The sequence below is a fragment of the Chamaea fasciata genome, unplaced genomic scaffold (assembly GCF_029207755.1).
Source record: "Chamaea fasciata isolate MVZ Bird 193981 ecotype frontalis unplaced genomic scaffold, bChaFas1.0.hap1 SCAF_9, whole genome shotgun sequence".
Taxonomy (NCBI): domain Eukaryota; kingdom Metazoa; phylum Chordata; class Aves; order Passeriformes; family Sylviidae; genus Chamaea; species Chamaea fasciata.
Window position 1 is genome coordinate 16,508,635 of NW_027094094.1, and position 24,710 is coordinate 16,533,344.

Sequence of the window (24,710 nt, forward strand, 5' to 3'; positions counted from 1 at the left end):
TAAAAATAATTTCAAAATGTTAAAATAATTTTACAGATAAAAAATAAAAAGCCCCAGATCCACAAGGGATTCTTCTTTATCAATGCTTTGGTTTCCGAAATGCATATATAAAAATTTAGAGATTGTATTTTTCCCGAGTGAGCATAAAAATGAGACAGCCCAGAAATATACAGGCAGAAGACTGCATGGAATGCACCTTGTCTAGATGCTGTTTGTCTCTCTTAAGCCTCCATGAACAACAGGTCTCATTGCAACATTTCCCCTCAGGAAACATCTTCGTTTATGCCAGAGATTTCTATTTCCCAAGAGTTTCATCTGTACCTGTCTTCAAGCAAGACAAGTACAAGGTGGGTATTTTTGGTAGGTTGCTCATGCTGTTGATAGTCAGCATTACCTGTAGTTTTATGAATGCTTTCAGTGCTGGTGTGTTCAGTTCTGGTTTTGCAAGAAAGAATCTGTCCACCCTCTCCCCTCTACCACCCTACAGCTACCTGCTGTCATCCTGTCTTCTGCTGTGTTTGCAGGAGCATTTTGTGTGGTCATGTGGAGCTCTGGTTGTGCTTAAGCCAGGAAAAACTCAGAAAGGTTGGTACATCATCCTTGAAAAGATGGTGAGGGCCAGGAGCAGGGTCTGGGCTCAGCAGTGGCTCAGTTCAGTACCTGAAGGTCACACACCAGCTCCAAGGCTGGAACTCACCACACTGATGTAGGTGCTGTGCGGGAAAGGGTGACTAAATCAGCCCCTGGGAGAGACTCAGACAGGATACCCCTGGGATTCAGAGCCCAAGTTCACTTCTGGTGCCTGTCTGCCAACACACGCACAGAAGGGGAATGTGCACATAGGCTATATTTTGCAAGAACTGCCCAAAAAAGGTGCAGTGAATATTTTTTGCTTGTGGTGTGATTTGACACATGACATGCCACAGCAACCTCCCAGGGCACAGAATGTGATCCCACTATGTATCTGATATAATTAAGGATGTATGACTTAAGTACCAGCTCATGGCTGTAGCCTGAAGTGATACCATTGGATTGAGATACAACATTGTGGTTTGCTTTCCATCTAGGGAACTGCAATGTGCTAAAAATACTGTTTGGCATGTGGAAATGCAGAGTGTTATCTCATGCAGAGTGGGACATGGGATGTCGATCCCAACAGAAGTCATCAGAGAAGAGGGAAAATGGACATTTTGAGGAAGCCTTCTTGTGTTGCCAGCAAGATAAGCTAGGGCTGGGTTGATATTCCTTATCCCTCTCTCCACTCTGTCCCTTGCAGGGTGAGGAATGATCTGTTTAGAAGTGAGTCATAGCTAAATAAAACATGCATAGGTAATCCTTTGCACCATATTAGGCATCCATTTTCCATTACACATTGTATCTATGTAGCTACTGGAGAGAGACATTGTTTTCTTCCCTGGGTTTTTTTCATGGGAAGGTGCATTTATTTTTAAGCTGCATTTAAAGTCACTCATCTCTAGGGAAATGGAGGGGATACTTGACAGGAAAGGACCTCATCCTCTCTCCAAAGCCACTCTTGTGCCCAGGCTCTGCTATCCCAACTCTGGGTGGCACACCATGACTGTGGTTTAAGAGACCTTCCTGGAGCGAAGACTTATTCTGACAATCTTTTTAGAAAAAGTATCCAAGATCCTGTCTGAAATTATGGTTACAGACAGCAGCACCTGCTGAATTATTTAAATTGATACCTTCAGGTTCTATAATCATAGAATCAGAAAGAGCGGGAGCACAGAAATGTTACACTAAGTTACTTGTGAAGGGCAATAAGATAATAAACAAAATGTTCTGGATAAATTAACCAAAGTGATTCAATTTCAGCCTTAGAGAACTGTAGAGACAAGTCCTGCCCATTTTACCCATGTGAGTAGTTTCATTAACAACAGTCTGCTTCTTAGTAAATTGCCAGTTATAATAAACAAATAACTTGTTCTTTTTTTCTCCACTGCTATGCATTTTAATAATTCCAGAGGTACTCATTAAAACTGGTGCTTTTATACTCACATGTTGTAAAACACTTTTGCACCACTGTTAAACCACTCCATCTCCCTTTTCTGCCTGGGCATCAATATAGCCACAGAAGAGGCAGAGGAAAATTAAAACCTTGAGAACAGGTGCAAGAGCAGGATGATGCAACTGTCTGCTCACTCTGCCCACAGGAGCAATGTGGCACCTCGGGGCTGTGAGCACGGATCCAGAAAGTGGCACTGAGTGAATTCCATGCCAAAATGTTGACAGCATCTGATATGTGCAGGAGGGCCACTGAGTGCACAGAACTGCGTGTCCAGCGGAACATAACACCATGCAAACACCACTGGGGTTAGATTTGCACACAGTAATCATTTATTTGCTATAAAAACAGATGTGCCTTATAATTGCATCTAAAAGGTGCACTCCCAAAATTAACAATCCAAAACCTGTACAAAGATAAAGGTTTCATCACCTTTATAATTAATTTTAAAAAGTTGTTCTTTATTTTCTTATGCTATAAATACCAATTTTAATAAACCATTGAGTGACATCTGTGTTAGAGGGTTTGGGGGTGTTTTTTTGCATTTTTATGTTTATAATGACTGTATACTATGAAGAAAAAAAGGGTGACAGAGCACCAAGTTTGCTTTAAAAGCATTGTTTGTTCTTTGATATTTTTCATGAAGTACTTAAAGCTATTCAGGAGAATCATGATGTCTAATATGCATGTGTACAATACTTAGTCTGCAAAAACAAGTTGCAGACATTTGCATGGAGGTTTTGGTAACATCTCTTTCCAGAGAAATGGTAAATTTAGCAATCTGTTGACAGTTTTTTATTCTGCCCATGAGAAGTGACACTCCAAAAGGTTCACTTTGTGCCCATTCTTCTCAAGAGCTTTACTGAGAGGGCAACTGGCTCAGCACTGCAACAACTATGGAGGGAGAGATTTCACTCTATTGCCCCTGTGAATGGGGAAAACTGAGGTAAAATAATATGAATTTCCACACTTCCAAGAGCTACAGTTCAGAAGCTAGTGGAATTCTGAAGCCCCTGAATCTCTCATCGTCAGTGTTGTTCAGAACTGAAATAGAAAGACAGGCCCAAAGACAGCTGGCAATCTGTGTATGATACAACAGATCAATGAGAGCTAATAGACGCAAATAGGGAAATAACTCTGTTATGGGCTGCTCAGCCTTTTGAAGAATCGATATACAGGGAAGGTGAGAGAGCATAAAAATATACTGTTTTCTAGAAAAAAATATTGTTTCCAATTAGAAGGACTGCTCATTGTCTTTTCCCAGTCTATCTGAAGATTCATCTTAACGCTGATGGGTATCTAGTGAGTTTGAAGTACTTCCTTTTACACTTTGAGCATTTTTGATGAATGATTGTGGAACCCTGTTGTATGGCTACAAAGTTGTGATCTCTGTGTTAAGGAGATCTTAACCTTAGGGATCTGTCCTATGGTCGAACCTGCTCCCACTGTAGTTCAGCATTGCAGGATGCTCTGCAGACAGAAATCCAGCACCTCTGGCTCTTGTGTACATTTATCAAGAGAATAAAACAGAGACCAGGGTGCTGCCAGTGTCCACAGGTCATGGCAAACATATTTCAAGAGGGGGAAAAAATCACTTGACTCTTTGTATTGCACCAAGGATAACACAGTCCCAGCCCAAACAAGTAAGAATTATTAATGGTAACAGACAGCTGGAAACACAGGTCAAGGACAGAAGATGTCCCTGCCTCAGTAGTTTTCCATTTACTCATGATGCAAGGTGACCACCTGACTGTTCTCCTGGCTTGTTGTTGTCTCGTGGGCAAAGCACTAACTGTGATGAACTTGGGGTTCATGTGAGCCCAGCTCACATGGTAAGTCAGGCTCCAGACTCCCAGTCTGTGGGTGAAACTCCGCTGATGGCATTTCCTTTAAAGCTGTAGCACTATGCTCTTTATTCTCTGCTGCATGAGCTTGGACCCATTTAATCAAAGGCATCCTAGTTAAAACTGGTTGGCATAGTGGAGTTTCTGCCTAAAGATGATTGAAAAAAGAGAGGACTAAGTGATAGGTAGTGAAGCCAAACTATAAGTGGTGTGAACCTTGTTTTCCTTTTCAAAGAAGAACTAAATGTATGTGATTTAATTTAAAATGAAATATATATGTAAAATGTTTCATTTTATTAAGAAGAAATGCTGAAAATCTTTTTACTACCAAGCAGATGTGGGTGACATTGGCTGGCAACACAGTAGTACAATGGGAATTTTTTCAAACATTGCCACAGTACATGCTTTTTTTTCCTGTTGAGATCTCACTAGTATAATGCCAGCCAACTGAGAAGAATTTCTCATGTTTTTCATGGTAATAAATCTTCCACAAAGTGTAAACCAACACCTTGGGCAGTTTTCCTGGTTGATACTACTCTAGATCCCACATTATAAATTGCTGAAACAGGAGAAGGGGCTTAGGTACATATTTCAAACATTTCTTTCCTAGTTTTGGTTAGCATCATGTGACTACATGAGTGAAATAGCAAGGGACTCATCAATAATAGTGGTAAACTACAGCTCAGGCTTTGAGTTAAAAAAGAAAACAAAACCAAAACAACTTTTCCTTCCCCACTCCCCCTCCTTATTCCCATCTAACAGTTCAACAGACTTTGTGAGAAGTCTTGGAATAATTTCTCTTTTCAATGCTTCTAATTTAAATGACTTACTAGAAATGAATATTTCATGACATTACAGGACTCTCCAAACCTTCATCTCTTTAGTGCTAATTACTTCAACAGGACCCATAAGAAAGGCAAAGGCCACTTTTCTGTATTGTCTGCATTAACACTATAAAACTATCTTCATTTGACAGTTAAAGGTCTCATTTCTGTATTTCCTCATTTTTACTTTTTAGTGTCTCCCACAGAAAGTGACACAGTTTGAAGTGTCATGGGGTTAACACTGCAGTCCACCAATTATGTCCTCATTAGTAAAAAAGATGCAAGACTGCTAACACTTAATCTTTAATTTTCTTTCTCTTCAAGCCAAACCCACCTTCAATTTCCATACTGGAAATTCTCACAGCAGTACCCCTAAACAAAGTGCTGTTTAATCCTCCAGGTAAGTTTGACATAGTACCCATTGCCTGAGGAAGGAAGCAAGGTCTGCTTAGGCACCTACATGTTTGGAGCTAAGAAAGTTTCCACTTTGGAGTAAATAGTTTCCACTAGACCTCACTTCCCTTGTAGAAAAAAAAAAACCAAAACCAACAAACCCAAAATAAATCAACCTTCCGTCTGCATTCCTTTTGCATTCTGGTGGGTACAAACAAAATAAGATAACCTCCAAACCCACCAACTTATGTCATTTGATCAAATGGAAGGACATGCAGCACGAAGCTGGAAATCTTTTTCACATACTTTAGCCAAGGTCAGGACAACTCTGTGTACAACCTGTTGTCTGGGGTGTCGGCATTTCAGATGTGCTTTCAGAAGCTCTTACCACAATTCTTTCATGCAACATCCACACTGAGGAAAACAACCTGCAAGTCCAGGCTCTTCACCCTTTGAAGTTCCCTCCTGCTCCTTTACTCATACTCAACCTACAGCAGCCCATCTCTCATGAGGTGCAATCTACAATGAGAGTCTTCCTCTGTTCTGGCTTCTACCTGAATCTCGAAGTCTGGCTGAGTATCCAGGTGGACCCTCACACTGAGAACTCGAATAACAAAAACCTCTGGGAATGGACTACAAGAGATCAGCATGGGGGCTCATAGTGGCTTCTGCCTGCCCCTTACTGGTGAAATCCCCCAGGTGAGGACACTGAGAGCTGCTCTGTGATGCCAGAGCGGCATAAAGAAACAACAGTGCAGCCAAAGAGAGAGAGGGAATGCTTTGAGTGTGTGGCAATAATTTCTCCTACAGCCTACTCTGTGTCATTAAGCAGCCCAAAGGTGGGAAAACACCTCAAAGGAGGAGAGAACCAGAGTCTCAGACTTCTGCCTCTCATCCTCCAACTTCTGAACTGAATGACCTAGAAAATTTGACTTTCTAAAATTGGTATTCAAAAGTGTGGCTCTAAATACTCCGGGCAGCTTTTCCCTCAATACCTCCATATGGCCTTTTGTCACCCACACCAAGTTCTCTGATGGAGAAAGAGAACAGCTAGGTGGCTTTGCATGCCCTTGCCTATTCCCGCAGCCAGTCTCCTGTGCATCCTTGTTCACAGTAATCAGATGCGTGAACCTAACAATGCAATTCCAGTTTTATGAAGTGTAGATTTCTGTAAAGATGGAGTTATTATCACAGAAGAACCCGATGTTTGTTGTCAGACCCTATAGGTTTTGACAAGTTTATTAGTTTCAGATGCGGATCTTAACTAACTTCCATTCTTTGGGTATTACAAGACTTTGACCTCTTAAACATTTAATAAGCATGATGAAACATTAAACTAGATGAAATTAAATGTTGTGGAATTAGCTCTGCATTTGAATTGCACTTTTATTGTATCATTTAGCAACCAAAAGGATAAGCTTGTAAAGTGGTTCCTTTGAAACAGCCAAACAAGTAAGATGATTTAGAGACGCGTGGTGTAAGTAGGATGAAGTCTTATAAAGAAAAATCCTTCATGACATTGTAGCTGAATTAAGCCAAGGCATAATAATTTCCATTTGTCCAGACAAGCTACTGGCACGATTTCTGCAACAGAGCTGCAGATGGTGATTGGGGTGCTAAGTTAATGTTTTTATGAAGGATCCTGGCGTGCACAGGTGATCTTTAAATGCCAAGGATTGCCTCTGTCTTTTGCATCACAAAACATCTGCAACAGTCCTACAGCATTCAACAACACTGTTAATAATCAAGAGCCAGATTATGATATTTGTGTTCACAGCTATTTAGCTTTTACCCTGGATTCCCTTCCCAAATTTTCCTTCATTTTATCCTGCTTCTGTTAGGCTTGTAACCATATAAATTAAATGAACAACTGTATTTCTGTCAGGCTAGTCACCCTGTTGGAACTGCCAGAATCTCACTGGGCTGGTAAATCACAGTTTGGTAGCTGCTGCCAGACATAACAAGGACATCCACTGATGTCCAGGAAGCTATTTGGGAAGCAAGACATTGCTCAGAGGGAATATGGGTATCTCACAGTTGATCTTCTGGCTAGGAATATGAAAGTAAGGGGAGCAAAGCCAGGCATAAATATTAAAAAAGCCCTTTTGTATGGTTTAATACTTGTTTTGGGATTGCAAAATACAGGAAAATAGGGAACATAAATATATGAATCCAACAAAAACTAGACCAATGAAAAAGGTTCCTCACATAAAAGCTGAAGCACAATGATGAAAAAGTCTATATTCCAGCAAAAAGTCCATCACTATTTACTTCTCTCTATTAGTACAATCATAGCTTAGTCTAAATCCAATGCAAAACTGAACTGGAAATGTGAACAGTCTGTTTTGCAACTGTTAAAAACAATTGAATGTGATGTTAAGTTCATCACAGGTTTTCCCAGCAAGGCCTTGCTCCTTTAAACTCCTATGTACAGGCTCTCTACTCTTTTGGAGTGGGGAATTTAAAAAGTCATTAATTTGGCTTAGTTTTCCTGGGAATTTGCAATCTGGACAATATGGAGAGCAGCATTTGAAAGACATTGTTTGCAAGGTTGTGCTGGGTGACAGAAGCATTTCCATCTGGCAAATGACTGAAATGTGTGCGCAGTGTGGGAAAGACTGGAATAAAAGAGGAAAATAAGGTAATATTGGCCTTGCCTGGAATGTGGCAGAGTTTTTGGGCAGGCTCAGAATATACCAGTATTGTACAACAACAGAAAACCCAGAAATAATTCTCGCTTTGCCTGCAGTGCTTAGCAAACAAGTTTCACTAATTTTTCTTTAATCAGATTTGTTACTAAAATATTCCTTGCTTTAGTGCAACTCAAATAAAGATTATTCTAAAAGCATGACCAACTGATAAGACATGAATAAAATTACTTCCATGTGCATAAGATTAATATAAATGGGACTTCTCTTTTCAACAAAGAACACTGTAAACAAATACACGATCCGGTTTATTAACTGAGATGGGCTGGATTACAGTTTGAAAATAAGATACACATGTTGGCAATTATCGCACTTCATTAAAGTTAGGCCTTTGAAAGACATCATGTGTTTTTTCCTGTGGAAATTGTAGCTTTTTTAGCTTGCCTTACTAGAAGATTTTGAGAAGTAGCATTTCAAAGTGTATATACAAGCCTGATTCCTGAATCCGTGTTCAGACATGAGAGGGCAGATCCAGATTCTTCAGTTACATGGGCTGAGGTGGAAGTTAGGAAGGTCTTCCGGCCAGCTGGGATATACCACAGAGAGTGACTAGGTGTAAATGTTTCAGTGGCTGCCCTATTTGCCTATAGCCTGTGTCACTCAGTATGAGACCAAGAGAGGCATTGCCTAGTTCAACTAGAGGAACAAGTGTCAGTGCTCTGCTTTATTAGGGTTAATTTACATTGCAGGATGGTTGTTCTCATGTCCTGGTTTCTAAAATGTGGCAAAACAGACCTCCCCTACTTAGTATAGATGTAATTAAGGGAACTTAAACTGCTAGACTCTTAGGTAATAGTTGCCAAAGAAAGATTATATTTTTGTTGGGGTTTTTTTTAGTGTAGCTTTGAAAGAAAAAGCATCTCTGCTTGATAAAAATAAAGATAGAAACTTTTTGAACAACAGCAGCCTGGCATTCAAGGCACTCATGGCATGTCCAGGTCAAGTTCCTTTTCCCTATCAGGTAGAGTCCTTGTTTTGCCCTGGCTCTGCTGCCTGGCTGGTGCATAAGCCCTAAGCACTGGGCTGCTGGCCATTCTGGAGCAAGTCTCTCTCTCTCCACATATTTTGAGAGAGTTCTGTGCTGGGATGGGATGGGATGCACTGGTTACAGTGGAGATAGGCAAGTTAGATAACATGGAAAGTGATACAGATCTTAACCAGAGCACCATACTCAGTCTAAATAAAAGATTGTTGTTGCACAGTTTGGACAAATGGCTGGCAAAATCTGCCAGGGGGCATTTCAAAGATAATATTCATGTGCTGTCCTACTTCTCCATGTTAAGGAAATGCATGTTAACATTAGCCCTGGCACTAATCCAATACTGGGCTCTGACATTAGAAGGACATATACAGGAAGTAGGAACCTGTCTGCAGAGATTAGAGATGAATCTTCACTCTCACAATACAAGAACTTTGTGCAACAGCTGTAGGGAAAAGAAGAGAAAACCCAGCCCCAAAATCTCCGCTTCAAGCCCATTATAATTTCCAACATGCCCAAGAAATCACGACAAAGTACTTTGCAGACATTATTAGACTCGGGTGCTGTTAGTCCCATCCTGGCATAGATAACACACAGGCCTGAAAAATACAGATTTAACCTCTCCTTCCTGTCATGCAGCCTAGAAAACAACGAAGTATTGCAATAGATATGAACAACAGCACAAAGCAATCTCCTTATCTAATTGACACTAGTATTTGCAGGTCACAGTAATATGACTTAGAAAGATATGAACTTAAAATATCAAGTGTAGAAGATAAAGGAACCCTGGCCTCAGCTCAGATTCTCAGACAGCAACTCCCCAGGTACAGAAGTGCCACAGTTCAAGCATTACTTACTTCAGCCAAAACTTGGCACCTTTACAGTATGAAGGATTCTCCCAGTGAAGGAGCTTTGTCAGTCCTGTCCCTCGTTCCAGCATATCAGAGACAAAAATGGCCACGTGTTGGGTTAACTTCATGTACTGCACTTCAGGTTTCGTTGAGGGGGTTGCAAGTCCTCATTTCTCAAACAAAGCCTGGGATAAAATTACATCAGAATGCCCCACATGTCTTCAGCTGCCTTGAGCAGGCCAGTAACATGGGACACCTTTTTTCCTTGTCTTATTTTACAGAAAACCTCAGATTATTTTTGTGTTTGGTGCTGATTCTAATGTCACTTTTTAAAACCATGAAAAAAGGAAGAGAGTTAAAATCAAGAACTTCATAAATCTTATTAGGAAAAACTCTGCTTAAATTACATGAGGTGAAAGTATGCTCTGAAAATTCTCCAAAGGGTCTTAAAAATGCAGTAGGGGGAGAAAGATACCATCCAATTAGTCCTCTAGTCCTACCCACTAAAATGACCATGCTAAATAGCAAAATAATCAGTTAAGGAGGGATCAGAAGGCACGGGGCAAAGGACTCCGCAAAGCCAGTATCCCCACCTCTTTCAGTGTTCAATTTCATTCTACAAGGCCAAAGATTGTTTTCTTGAAATTATAAAATGAAAGCCAGCCCTGCCCTATTTTGTTAGGCAGCACTGATCTTTTTATATGAGCTACCTGTTCAGAGAAGCAGAAAACTTCAGATGATAGAAGCATTTTTGCTCTGCCTTTGTGTTTGTGGCTACTAACTGATGACAGCAATTAGAAATTACTGCCTTGTAAATTTTCTTCCATTAGCAGGCCAGTTCACGTGTTGGAGGCAGGCAGAGGTGAGCAGAGCCTCAGTCAGTGGGTTTCTGGTGTTGGCAGCAGCAGTAGCACTACTGCTGCTGTGCCTTTCTTCCTGCCATGGACCCGCGCTGGAGCAGAGATCCCTTGGCACTGCAGCAGGCGAGCAGCTCGTACACTGCAGCCCCAAAGGGCTGACGTGGCTGTCTTTGCTGTCGTGTTCCCATCTTTGCTGCATGTCAAGCTAAGCCACAGGCCAGCTCAGGGCTTTATCAGCCACCTGCAAAGGATTAGGTGGACAACCCTGGACTAAGGTTTCACAGCAAGCCCAGGCAGCAGCTCTGGCAGGTGGAGAGCTGAACTGTGGTGTCCCACGGCTTCAGCAGAGATCAGACTTGCATTTGTACACCCAGGCACTGCAGAGCTGCCATCTGTCACTGTGCAGCCACAGGGGACTTAGAGGGCCTTTGGCAGCTGGATCCAGCCCCCATGTACTGTACAGCCTAGATGGGACCCAACAGTAACCAAAGTGTTACAAGTCAGTGACAGAGATCTGGGGAACTGCTCCTGAGACAGACTCTGCATCACAGCAATGCCCATGCCAAGAGCTGCAGCAATGGACGGAGAGAAACATTCATCTTACTGCCTAGAAGGTATTAAGTCTGTGCAGTAAGAAAGTTATTATCACCAGCGAATCTGTCCCTTTCTCTCAGAAATAAAATCTGCAAAGCTATGATTCCAGGTGTCCGATAATGTGGGAATCACATCAGAGATGAACACCATCAAAACTGTTTTCAGCTGCCATTCTGGAGGTGCTTCCAAATTTATAGTGATTGTTTAGGGAAAACAGCTAAGTTTTCAGGTGACAGTAAGGTTACCTAAAATAGAATTTAGAGTTTGGATGCTTAGTACAAAAATGAACAGATAGGATCATAAACCTATCTTAAGCTAGATGCCTCTCTGTACTATTCAGGGACCCTTAGATTTTAAGTTTTAGATTTTCTAATGCTTGACTTCCATTCTGGCAGGAATTATATTGCTGTAATTTGGTCAACTAGCCATTACTTTCAATTAAACCAATGGAAACAAGATTAGATGCAAACCCATTTACAGCAAAGCCAACTAACCCAAACAAACCTCAAAACTTGTAATTTATAAAGCACTTTCTCTGATGCAGCTCATGCCCAGCTCCATGGGAACCACAAGGGAGTATATTAATTCCTCTGCAAGGCCAAAGAAGAGAAGTATCAGATGGAAGACACTTCATAGTGGATCTACTCTAAGTTAGTCAAACTTCAGTACCTGTTTGAGAGATCTTCTGGTTCTCTGACTATGGTCTGTTCTTTACAGAGCAAACATGAGAATTCTCAAATCAAAACGTTTTTCTAATCAACATTGAAAAGGATTAAAAAAAACAAAAAACAGAAACTTTTCTCCCATACAGCATTAAGGGAAAGCTCACAACAAATAACTGAAAATCAATATGCTGCTTTTATACAGAATTTCCAAGAAAACAGGAGTGGGGAAGGAAGTATAACGAATAGCCAAGGAATGGTCTTTAAGAAGGATGAAACATTAGAGAGTTTTCAAGCTTATCCTGAGCAGGTACCATTGTAAAAGCAGCTATAAAGAACTTTTGTGGGTGTTACAAGTGTAACTAGAAGTAGAATTCTGTTACGGTAATAAATCTGCTACTGCAAATATTTTACAATGGGGAAATAAGATTTTTGTGGCTAATAAAAATATATATATTTAAAGAAACAGTGCATTATCCAGGTCAGCATTGTTTCATCTTTAATTTCCTTTCTTCACACCCCATGCATGCTTCTTCCTCATCAAAAACTATAATCCTTGAAGAGGTAGTCATACTTTGCACAAGTGTAATAGTCTAAACACGGTCTCTTTTTTCTGCATGTCGAGATCTGAGAATTTAATGATTTACAGAACACCTCTGCTTGAGGCCTTCTTTCAGCTTTCATTAATTAAGAGTACATGTCTTTGATACAAAGTAGAACCTCTGAGAGGCCAGAGGCATTGCATTCTCAGGTATATTTAACACAGAGCAATGTCATGGATGCAGTTCAGGGCCTTGTGCTGCTCATGTCTTCGCTAGCATAAATTTAGAAAGTGTTAAAAGGTCTAGTGCCTATAAAAGTTAAGCATGTTACAGCAAGCCAAGAAAAGGGAGATGATGCATTCTCTCAGGAATCTGTCTAAGGAAGTTATGGGTGTAGCTGCTGCGCTCTTTGGCTTTGGTGAAAGTCGAGAGCAGGAAGTGTTGTGGGATGGCCCTGGCAAAATTTACAGAAACAACAGCTCTAAAGTAAGTGGGAAATTTAGATAAGAGAACTGATATAAATCCTTAGGACAAATGAATCTCCTATTGAGAGTCTAGAAGAGTAATATCTTTTTCCTGGAATTCACAGTTTATTGCAGAAAAATGAATGAAATGCTATAGCAATAAAATATTCCCCCAGAGTGGTCACTGGGACTTCTTGCTTGGAGAAGAAATGAGAGGAATTTTCTTTTTATATTCTGCTATTTTGTTAGCTATGGCTGTAACAGGAATTTAGACAACAGAAAAAGATTCTAAACCACTTGGGGAACTTGTCAGCATTTTGTGATTTATACAAAAACAGTGGGACTCAATGCAGTGGGACTGCAAATCTTGTCCTCTTCACCACTGACCTCAGAGCTGCTCCTAGGGTGGTGCTGTAAAAGCCTACACTTACTACTGGAAAAAGCCATTACTGACAAATGTGGTCCCAGAAAATGTTCAAAGGAGTCATGTGACTGACATTTTCCTAAAAGCAGAAGTTACCCTCATTAAGTCTATTCTCAAACAATACTGTCAGTTGTTTTCTGAGTATTCAGAAAGTCCTGTTTTGTCTGCAAAATTAGAGCAGAGAACAAACAAGAGTAAATTGTCAGCTTCATCAAAACCATCTATTTGAAGATGAAGGCAATTATCAGGATACCTTGTTGCCAGAACATTTTGGGCCAGACTATTTCAAATGGTGGAAATCAGAGTCAAGTTCAACAACGCTATCTTGCCCATTCTCAGTAACCAAAGTGACTCCTTGTTGAGCTGTCCCATTGCCAGACTCCAGCACTTTCCCCCACAGACCTGCAGAAGTGCCCAGCTGCCCTGCAGATACACGTGTTAAATTGTAGCTTCAGTGTCTGCGAATGGAGACCAATGCCTTCACTTACATAATGCACAGGCTCTGCTCAGTGGTGAAACAACACATTTAGCATGCTGTGATTCTTTAGGGAAATGGGTGAATAGAATTAACCTCCTCGAAACTGTGTTTTTTTCCGCTGCAGCAGCTTTTGAAAGTAAAGAATTTATTGGTGTAAAAACCCAGTCATGTTCTTAATTGCCAAATAATGCCAAGTGCCAGTGCCCATGTTTTATATTTGCGTTTACTTCACAGCACCATTCAAACCCTGGTCCAAATAGTCTTAATTGCTTGTTAATATTAAAGTAGTTCCTCAGGAAGTTCCCACATGAAAAAACCACTGCTGACAGATTGAGAAGGGAAGAAGAGGTTCAGGTAGAAACTCTCCCTTCTGCACCAGCACTACAGGATTTGCTGTGAACCTAAACATGTGCGGAATGTAGCTTTCACCCACAGATGGCGACGAACACAGTCTGTGCCTTCCCAAGATAGAAGACCGCAGATTTAGGCTCAGGGAAATGCCAACGTGCAGCTTAAAGACAGGGGCTCTAGTTTGTGTTAAAACACGATAACCAGTTTGGCATGAAAAAGGTGAGCGTCAGATCGGTATCCACCCATTCATCAGGCTCTGAGCAAGCCAGGGAGGTGCAGGCTCAGAAGAAAACTGCCTCATCCTAATAAGGCAGAGCTATCTGGCAGTGACATAGTCTGGATGCCTTCTATATGAACTAATGCAAGCCGTGGAGGAGCCGCTTCTGCGCGGCTCAGGAGCCATGTCATCCTTCCATCAATAACAAAGTGTGATCACCTCTGCAGGATTACGGCTGCTGAGTTGCACGCAAACGCTGCAGGAAAATCTCATGTTACAAGAAAAGCCACTTACCAATGTCCCAGGTTACCCTCTGCATCTCCTCCAACATAAAAGCCCAGGGAAAAGAAAACGGTCATCATGACTGACTAGCAAGCATTTTTTCTGCACAGGGGATATAAAATTATAGCAAGTATTTTATTTAGTTTTTTGACTCTGTAGTAAAATGATGCTGTTTCTTTGCTTGACTTGTCAAGACCTTTGTTTAGACTTAACTTTATATGACTGAATCCTTTAGAAATAATGGATTTTAGATGGAAGGCAACAGCTCAGAACAAGGACATCTATGCAAACAGCCATGTTTCTGTCTACTGCTAAGTGAAGGTGGCAAGGTGTATGCTGAGGTAGGAGCTGCTGCTCACTTATTTTGACGAAATATCTTTATTTCTTGATGCATTTATAACATTCATATCCACTAATGCATTCCAGGGAGAGGCAGATCTCCCTACTGATGTCAAGAGAATCAGCTGAAAACAGGCCAATAACAATTTTTGGACTTTAAAGCAAGCTCTGTGGCTGCGCAGGAAGAAGGAGATTTAGCATTATAAGCACTAATAAGAAACAAGTCATTTACAAAGAAGAGAGTAAGTATATTAAGTCAAAAATTATTAATGTAGTTGCTGCTCTTATATTTCATAGCCAAAAAAAAAAAAAAAGATCTTGCAGCAAGATTTTCATCTGAATTTTCAGGATATTTGCTTGATAAAATGCTGCAAGATGTGCCTTCTGGGCCAAAACTTCATTTTGGTCTATTGGCACTGTGGACCTTATTCAGTCAGAAATATCCCATGTATTGAAATGCAAATCAACACTCAGCTACCTTTACTACAGCTTACTCTTCTCTTTCAATAATTTTGAATATTGACCCAAAATATGGTAGCATGTTGACATTTCATACTTTTGAAGAGAGCAAAATTAAAGCAAGGGGCGACCTTTTCTTACAACCTGCAATAATCAAGAATGGCTCTACTGGCCTTTTAATCCCCCTCAAAGCCCTCTTTCCAGGCTTTGTTCTACAAAGTAGTGTAGTAGTGGCTAAAAAGAGGGCAAGAAATTGTGGTGAGGGACAGAGAATGTGCTGAGGTGCTCTTGGGTGAATAAACAGTGCAATTGAAAATATTTTGTTTAAACACAGACATTTATCTCTGAGCAGAACAAAGTATGAACTTATTCAACTCTTGATTTATGAGATAATTGGGGTTTGTTTAATCATCATTGAGGCTCCCTAAATTTCAACTACAATTAATTTTCAGTTTGGAGGAGGTGTCCTCATTTGCTCATCAATTACTCAGGAAATGAAGATAACCCTAACATTCACATACAGAGAGGAGCTTCCACCATAAACCTCCCAGTCACCGTAAGCAGCTCCTTCTGCAAAAGCATACAGTACTCAAGAGGTGCATCAGACCAAGCCTAAATACACTTCTATCATTTTCTGCTAATAATGCAGAAAAGAAGTTGAAAGTTTGACAGGTTTTCCCAGAAGCCCTCGTAATTCATGTACATCCGCATCACCAATGAAAATGTCGATGGGCCCCTTTGACATGCCATCTCCTACAGACACGTCTGTTCTCTGCCATGTCTGACTCCATCTGTGACAGGAGTGAAACTGGGGCTGACTACAGATCTACAATTCACTTATAAAGTTCCTATTTCACTTGCGATTCTTTAATAGTTTCAAGTTTCTGGACATATGGTTTCAAGAATGTGCAACTTCCCTGCATGAGCTATGGCTTCCACTTCAAATTGCCACATTTGACTAAGGGGACAGAACAAGTAACTTGAATTCATAGATCTTGGAACAGTCCATTGTGTTGGAGCAACAGAGAAGGGGATTGAAGTACACCCAACAAAGAGACCAAATGTGTGAGCAAGTGTGAGGCAGTGCCACCAAAGCACTGCCAGGTTGCCCTGCCAAGCCACTGTAGGTGTAGCCAGTATAGAAACCCATCTGAAATTTTCAAGAGAATGCTTCCCACATGATCAACATCTTCTAAAGGTCAAAACCAAAAAAAGTTCATTATCTCACATCTCTGTCCCAAGCAGGCAGGACAAGAACACGTGCTGACACATCAGCATTTCAAAGGAGAGAGAAATTGTCATTTATGGCCACCTCTGCATTCTTCTCCTTCAGATAAAGGATTTCTTCCCTCTGCACCAGAATCTGTCATCACACAACAATGACGTATTTAAGTGTAGTTACTCAGCACTATGTACCCAAGCACCTACAGCTGAGAAAGCTGTTCATTTAGTAAGCCAAATCTGGAGCCTCATTCTGCTTACCCTGAAGAAATACTCCATCATCATTCCACTGCTTATGCTCTTGTTCTGCATCCACAGAAAGCCTGGCAACTCAGAAGTGCCCACTCTTGGGCAAAAGAAAATGGAAGACATTCCAAAATGTAAGCATAAGAAAAGAAGTCTCTCCAAGGGAGGGAGATCACTCTGTAATGCAGGTTTTCTAGCCTGAACTCTTTTGTTGTGATTGAGAAAATAGGTCCTTCATTTCACTACTTCCTTTACTTTTAGGTTTCTCTTTGCTCTCTTCATGTCACTATAATGAAAGAATAGTCAGTCCAGTTCCAAGCAACAATTCTGAGTATGTATTTCAACATCATTGTGGTTAATAAGCTTGTCAGATAGCAATCCAGGAGCAGCGGATATTTAGGTCCCTCAGGCGTATTTTATCCCGGCCATATCACTAATTATAACCATGGTTGTGATTAGAATGCTGAGATTCATGGTTTGACACGTCACTCTTTCCTTGCCTGTCCTAACTTTCATTTCAGCCTCCTCTCTCTGGCTCCAACAAAGAGACATCAGCGACAGGGAATGCCTGCCAATGCAGCAGGAGTGAGCCAATGCTGATCCCTCTTCCTGTGACATGTCCTGGCTGAGCATGTCCAGGCTAAAACATCACTACCACCAAACTTCCACATCCCCAAAAGCAGCATTACTTTGTATCACTAAGTACTAGTATGAACAGGACTCCTCCCCAGCTTCTTGAACAGACAACTTTAGATTAAATGGAGGAACTGGGAGCAGGTTTTAGACTAGCTTTGCCATATACTGGAGACACTTCTTATGTTTAGTTGCACTAGAAGTACCTCGTGCCTTTAAATTCTTATCCTTACAGAGATCTGTTAGGGTTCTTGAAATGAGGGAATTCAGACCAACAGACTTGGAACAATTAAAAATAAAAAAGAGAGAGAAAAGAGAGGGAGACAAAGAAAAAAAGTATACAAGGCCATCAAAAGAGAGTTGTGAGGGACTCAAACACCTTGCTTAATTGTCTCCTAGCACTGGAGAAAACTCAATTTGACAGATACCTACTTTTTCCACTTCCCCATCCAGGTGCCCTGAACTGCACCACTTTATCCATCCAGAACTGCCTCAGCTGAGGGTAAGCAGAGATGCTCAGCATCCTGCTCTGCTTCAATCCGCCCCACACCCAGAAGCAGGGCTTTAGTTCAGACCAGTGGCAGGAAACACAGCCACGAGGCAGTGGGTTTCCAAGTCTCAGAGATGCAGACGGATGCCATGGCACTTCCTGTCTTCCTGCAGAACAGAGAATGGGGTGGGGTTCTCTCAATTACTTAATCTGATGCTTGGCTGCCTCTGCCTGTGGGCAAGAAAGCTTTGATTCTGAGCAGGACGCCTTTGTCATTGGGTGACGTCTTCATCCTCCAAGAGGCAACACTCCTCATCTCACCGGCTGAAGCCATAGTGCTGTTCAGTAAGCACTCACCATGCTCGGGGCACTCCAGGATGAGCAAGGAGTTGTGGTTACTCTCCCTGCTGCCAGAAGTGCTGGCATACATTACTGGTCAAGTGCCAAACATAACTCATCTTGGGAGCAGGAACCACAGCTCACAACTCTCCTCTTCCTCATGAGTGCCCTAAGCTGTAGCCCACAGCCCTGCAGCCTTTTTGTTTCCTTGTATTCATGCTCTCCCTCTATTTGATTAATTTGGTTTGGAAGAACACATTCAAAAGCAGAGAAGGGTGTTCTTCCAGGATAAGTGGTTGCCTTGGAAATAGGACATGTGGATTTGAATTCTCTCAAGTTGAGAAGAGAACCAAATGTAAAGCCCTTGCTTTATCTGCAAGGGCAGTAACCACCCACTGCCATAGGGAAGGTGCACATGTGACATACAGCAAGCTGTAGCCCTCTCCTTGAGAAAATGGAGCATGGAAGTGTCCTCAGGACTGAGCCAGGACCAGGCTCCTGCAGGAAGTATTTTCCCTGAAGCTGTAGTAGGACATTTCACTCAGGTAATCATCCAAACAACTTTGTGCTGAGCACATAGACTTTGCATGGTTCTTTCCTCAGGCTTTCTGACTTCTAATCTAATATGTCAGGGAGAAAAAAACCCCTAGTGATTTGCCTAAAAATTGGTAAGGTAATAATGAGGTGCCTTCCAGATTGAGCCAGTCGGTAGAAGTTCCAGTAAAATGGTTTTATACCAGATTTAGGGGGTTTGTTTTTGTTTTGTTTTGTTTGTTTTGGTTTTTTTTGTTATTCATTTTTTCCTGAAAATTGCTTTGCCCCATAGCCTCTTTTCAATCAATGTTAGCATTAGGTCTGTGTTACTTACAGCTAGTCCAAGTGCAAAAAGGTTGTCTCAGGGCATGATCTTTCTGAAAAGATGCCAAGAGATTCACAAGCTGGACACAGATCATTTACTGAGTGTTTTAGGCTACTGTGAAGGTGTCAAATGAAGACCACTTCAGGCATCCATAGCAAAGACCCAGGGGCCAGAGAGACTGTGACCCCACCCAACCTTTAAGCCATACTGTCTTGTGTGCCGAAGATCAAAAGCAACAGAAATAACAATTATCATGTTACATCATGCTGTTCCAATAAACAAATGCGTGTATTTTCACTTCAGCTTTTCCTGTGCTTTAGGAAAAGTGCAGTTTTATAAACAGACTCCAAAAGACTATGAAATTAAACTGTATATGTCTGAAAGCTAAGACTGTGTTTTGCTACTTTCAGTTAGTTTACACTAAAGAGGATTTTTGGGAGTTCAACATACCACTGCTGTCCTGTAAGAATATTTCACAGTGTAGTAAGAGATGCTGTCTTCTTCTTCTTGGCCCAGAGTGAATAATTCAGCACTGCATGTTTCATGGTCTGAGTCATAAATGTTGAAATTGATTACACAGAGGCATTGGAGCAGTCTCTCATTTTGCTTGCTTAAAGAACCACTGAAATTCATTGAGACATTTACAATTCCCATGAAACTCAGGCTTCTAACTCGAGGCTTTTTATTTCTCCCCACCCCTGTCAGGACAGCAACTCCAAGGGCACAGTACATGTTCAGAAATCACAGGAACATTTAAAACGCCCAAAATTCTGAGAAGGGAATGTAGAGGAACATTGCTTAATCTGGCTTGCTTCTAACAGCGAACAGGTATTACCAGTACAGAGGTATATCCTAATTCTCAGTACTGTGTAACCTCAGTGGCAGTCCCTGTTCTTCTGCCTACAAAGCATTTTACTATTTAACAAAGTTTCTGTTTACTGAAATTACCTTTTAACTCTCTAACACCCCTTTTGATAGCAGAGGAATGCAACTGGATTCTCCCAATCCCTCCTGCCTCAGGACAAACAAACCCACCCTCCTTTGCCTCTCTTTTCTGTCATATGCTCAGCCTCCTCTGCAGACCCCCATTTTAATGGCTCACTATTGAAGTAATGTATTTCTCAATAACAGCACTTGATTAAGAAGAAATATATATTAATAGTCTTCCTACTGGGAGTAAGCCCAAATACACAGAATGTAGATGAAAGACATTAATGCCTTGTGTTTTTTCAAAAAAAGATGGGATTTTACTTCTTGCCTATGGAATCAGTTGTGGTCCACTCTACAAGAGTCATTTGGGCCCCTGTTGCAGACCTGACAGAGCTGGAGTAAATCTACCACAAAAAAATGCAGCAAATCCAGCATCGTTTGTTGTTGTACTTCAAACAGGTATAACTGACCCAATCCTTTACACCAAACCCAACACAAAGCAGAGATCAGTGTTTGCCATTTTGGTATGGAGATCAGAACACTTGTTGGGCTTCCCTGAGACACTCCCAGTGGAAGAGCTCCCTAACTTATAACTAGAGTCTAGTGGAAAGGGTGCAGCTCAAGGTAACATGGCTGGCATGAAAAGGGCACTAACAACAACACTTTCAATTTTGAATATGCTGCCTCTGGAAAAAAAGTCAGTGGAAGACTAGGACGTGTTACCCCATTTAAACAACTGAGTCACACTACGTTCAGTAGTGCACATCTTCATCTGCCTGTAAATACTATGAAAACTTCTATTGCAATGCTTATTTTCTTTCCTGCAAGCTGATGGAGGCTCTGGGGCAGATCAAGGGAGCTGATAGAGCAACCATTCATTAGACCTCCTGTATGACCTGGACTGGGCAGGATTTTCTGCACAGAATGTTCCTCTTCCCCCACCTCACAGGGCAAATTACAGTACATCCAATTAAGATACAGAGAAAACTTCAGTTAGAAGGAAATAACCTAATTCATATTTCTCTGGGACACGAGAGTGATACAGCCATCTTTATTAAAGCAAACAGAATAAGGATAAAACCACTCTGCAATCCAGGGCAAGAAAACAACCCTCACTGTAAACAGACGGTTTAAATATTATTCTCAGAGGGATTATCTTTTAAAGAATTGCCAAAATGTTCATTGGCCGGAGCTGGTGCCTTGTGACTTGTAGGAAGTTGTGTTTTTTAAAATGTTTTGTCTTTGTGATAACCTTAGGAAGGGCCATCACACACCTCATTATAGTCTTACTGCTCATTGTGTGCTTGTTTCACACCTTGCACTCCCCCCTTTGTTGGTTGTATTTACAGCACTGAATTTCAGTACTGCTCTGATCAACTGATTCCCTAGAAGAACATTCGGAACCAGAGCCATGGAACTGTTTATGTTGGAAAAGACCTTTAAGATCGTCAAATCCAGCAGTTACCCTAACACTGCCAAGTCCACCGCTAAACTGTGTCCCCAAGTGCCACATCTACACTTCTTAAATACCTCCAGGGACAGTGACTCAAACGCTTCCCTGGTCAGTCTGTTCCAGTGCCTGACAACGCTTTCCATGGAGAAATGTTTCCTAATACCCAATCTCAAGATCCCTGGTGTAACTTGAATCCTATCACTACTTGCCTGGAAGAAGAGGCTGAGCCCCACCTTGCCATAATCCCCTTTCAAGCAGTTGTAGAGAGCAGTGAGGTCTCCCCTGAGCCTCCTCTTCTCCAGGCTAAACACACTTAGCTCTCTCAGCTGCTCCATACCCTTCACCAGCTTTGTTGCACTTCTTTGGACACACTCCAGCACCTCAAAGTCTTCCCTGCAGTGAGGGGCCCAAAACTGAATACAGGACTCGAGGTGCAAACTCACCGGTGCCGAGTATAGGAGCTTACGTCTCTGAAAAATCATACAGCGAAAACCACTCCAGGGAGAAGAACTTTCAGGTGGGCTAGAAAACACTCCTTGTCACTCATGAGACTCGGGAGTTTCACGGAAAGGAGCAGGCACGAGGCAGTGCCCACCAAAAGGGAAGGGCAGGCGCTGCCATCGGGGCGCGGCCAAAGCACGCAGCCCCTGCCTGCGCTGTGTATCTGCTTTGCAAAGCCCCAGACACTCACAGCGCTTGCTTTCCTCGCTGCACGCATCATTACCCGTGTTGGGGAAGTGGTGGGGAGGGATTTGCAGTAAGAACGAGTAGCACTGTTCTAAACCTTTTATACCTCCCAAGTCAAGGCCTCCAAGCGTTTCCCAGCTGCGGGTGGCCCCTCGGGGGCTGCCGAGCTGCGCCAGTCCGGGCACGGCGGCTCCCGGCGCGCTCCCGGAGCGGCTGCTCGCCCCCGGCACTTCCCTGCACACGCCTCTGGGGCTGGGCTGCTTCGGGCTCAGCTCTGGCAGCGAGCGCTTCACTTGCATCAGTGCGGAGTTATTCTGTTCCACGGGCAGCCTCCCGGGCTGATGCATGGGTTTTAAAGGCTTACTTGGTAAGTATCAGATTTCATGTTGTTTCATCTACCACTTCCCACCCCAGTCTCAAGGCTAAGGACAAAAGCAATAGTTTACCTTCACATCAATTTGCTGCTGGTATCCTTTCCCCTTCCCCAAGATTTCCAAATAACAAGCGTTACCATTCCCCTAGCAGGCACTCCAAGCCCACAGCAGCTCAAAAGCCAAGTGAGGCCACGGCATGTCTTCAGGAACACGAAGGAAACGAGACCCAAGACACCCATGAACTGGTAGGAAGTGGAAACTATTTCAGTCTGCTCCTGGGTTTAAAGAGTAAGCTGCCAGGACAAAAGACTGTGGAAAATGTTCTCCTATAAAGATTCACAGTAAATGAGAGAGGTCAGCAGTGACAAAGCTGCTAAAGAGACAGTAACTGTAGCTAATTAGATGGGCTGCTGCTTGGGTCGCTGAAACCTAAGGACAAATCCTGGGAGGTATTTTAAGTTTTTAGGGTCTTGCCATCCTTGCGTAGTATGCTGAAGTAGTTCATACAACAAAAGATGTTTATTTTCCCTTTCTTTTATTGTTAATGTATTGAATACATCATTGTGTCCTCTTTTAGGGTTTGTTTTTCTTTTTAGAAAAAGTAGGTGAAGGTAGGTAAAGGATAGAGCTGCAAAACCCTGCATGCACAGCATTAATGTGAACTAAACATATTTTGCAGGTGGGCAATTATTTCTGTGCAAATTTTCTCATTTAAAAAGTTTTAGCAATTAGAATGGCCAGTTCCAACATTTTCTAAATTTTTTTTTTTTTTTTTTTTTTTTTTTTAGTTAATAATTAAGATAATGCTATTAGGGTCATTTTATCTTGTTATCTCCAAGTCAGCATCTATCTTCCTTTTTTTAGCACATTTCTGTTCTTTCCCTGCTGGAGATAAGCTGGGGGATCTGCATGCTATTTTCTCACTGACTCATTTTCCAAATATGGCCATTTAACAAATATTATTTCTGCAGGCAGCCATCCCCTTCAGAGCCTTCACAAAGGAAATTACTCAATCAATAAAGTTAATTTTCCCTCCCCCCTGAAGCAGCCACCCACCTCAGCAGATGTTAAGAAACACACTAAAACAAAACTGGAAACCTACTCAGATCCAAACATCTCTTGCCAATGTCCTCCTGCAACTAAGGTTGAAATTAATACATTGTCTATACTAGGAAGCAATGCAAAGAGCAAGACCACGTTCTGCTTCTTTAATTAGCTGGCTGAAAGATTAATAAAGAGCAGTGATGAGCTCAGGTCCATTCTTGCTATGTTTAGACTCAACCGACTTTTATGATAAATACTGTTTTCATGTTGAAACAAATTCAAAGTTGACATTCAGTTCAATGATAAACCCAGCGATGTGCACAGCACACATTTCCACCATTCTACAACTGTCCCAGTGGGACAGAAAGAACCAGTCTCACTGCCTAGTTTCATCCCAAGAGGAGGTCTGCACTGGAAACAAAGAAGAGACTCACCTGGAGAGCATGAGGAAACCCTGCAGCATGTGGATTCTCCCGGGGAAACCCTCAAAACCACTTGAGTAGGTTGTGCTTTTGCAAACCTGTAGGAAGTAATAAACAATAGCGTTGATTGCAGGAATGAAATAAATAACAGCAACCACTTTGCTTCTCTTCTGTTTTGAATAAGAAAAATGAAATTCAGCATCGTATATACTAAACAGGGGACCTTGGGATCTAATCTGCTCTGCTTTACATGAACCTGATGTCCACGGAGAAAGTCTAGACTTAAACTGGGAAAGTTCAGAATTAGGTTCTTGTACACAGGGATGTGCAATCCCCCTGATTTGAACATGCTGGCAAAGGCAGCACAGAATTGGCCCCAGTTTAAATTTCTGTGCAAATTGCAATTGGGTAGAAGGGGCACAGATTTAGTGAGTGCATTAGTTGGTCTTAGAGATAAAGTTTAGAAGAAAACAGAAAAATGAGTGTTTCAATTTAATGTTTAAGAAAAAGCAAAAAATACAGGTGTTCTCAAGACAACCTATTAACAGCTGAAGCAGGTCTCTACAGAGGCAGAAGGCTCAGGGAGGAAAAAAAAAAGAGCACCCAGTTGAAGAGAATTTCATGGGTGAAACATACATCAGAAATGACTCAGAAATGCAATATCAGTGTAGACCATTTCTCCTTGCAGTATGTAAATTGTAACATATGAAAGGTA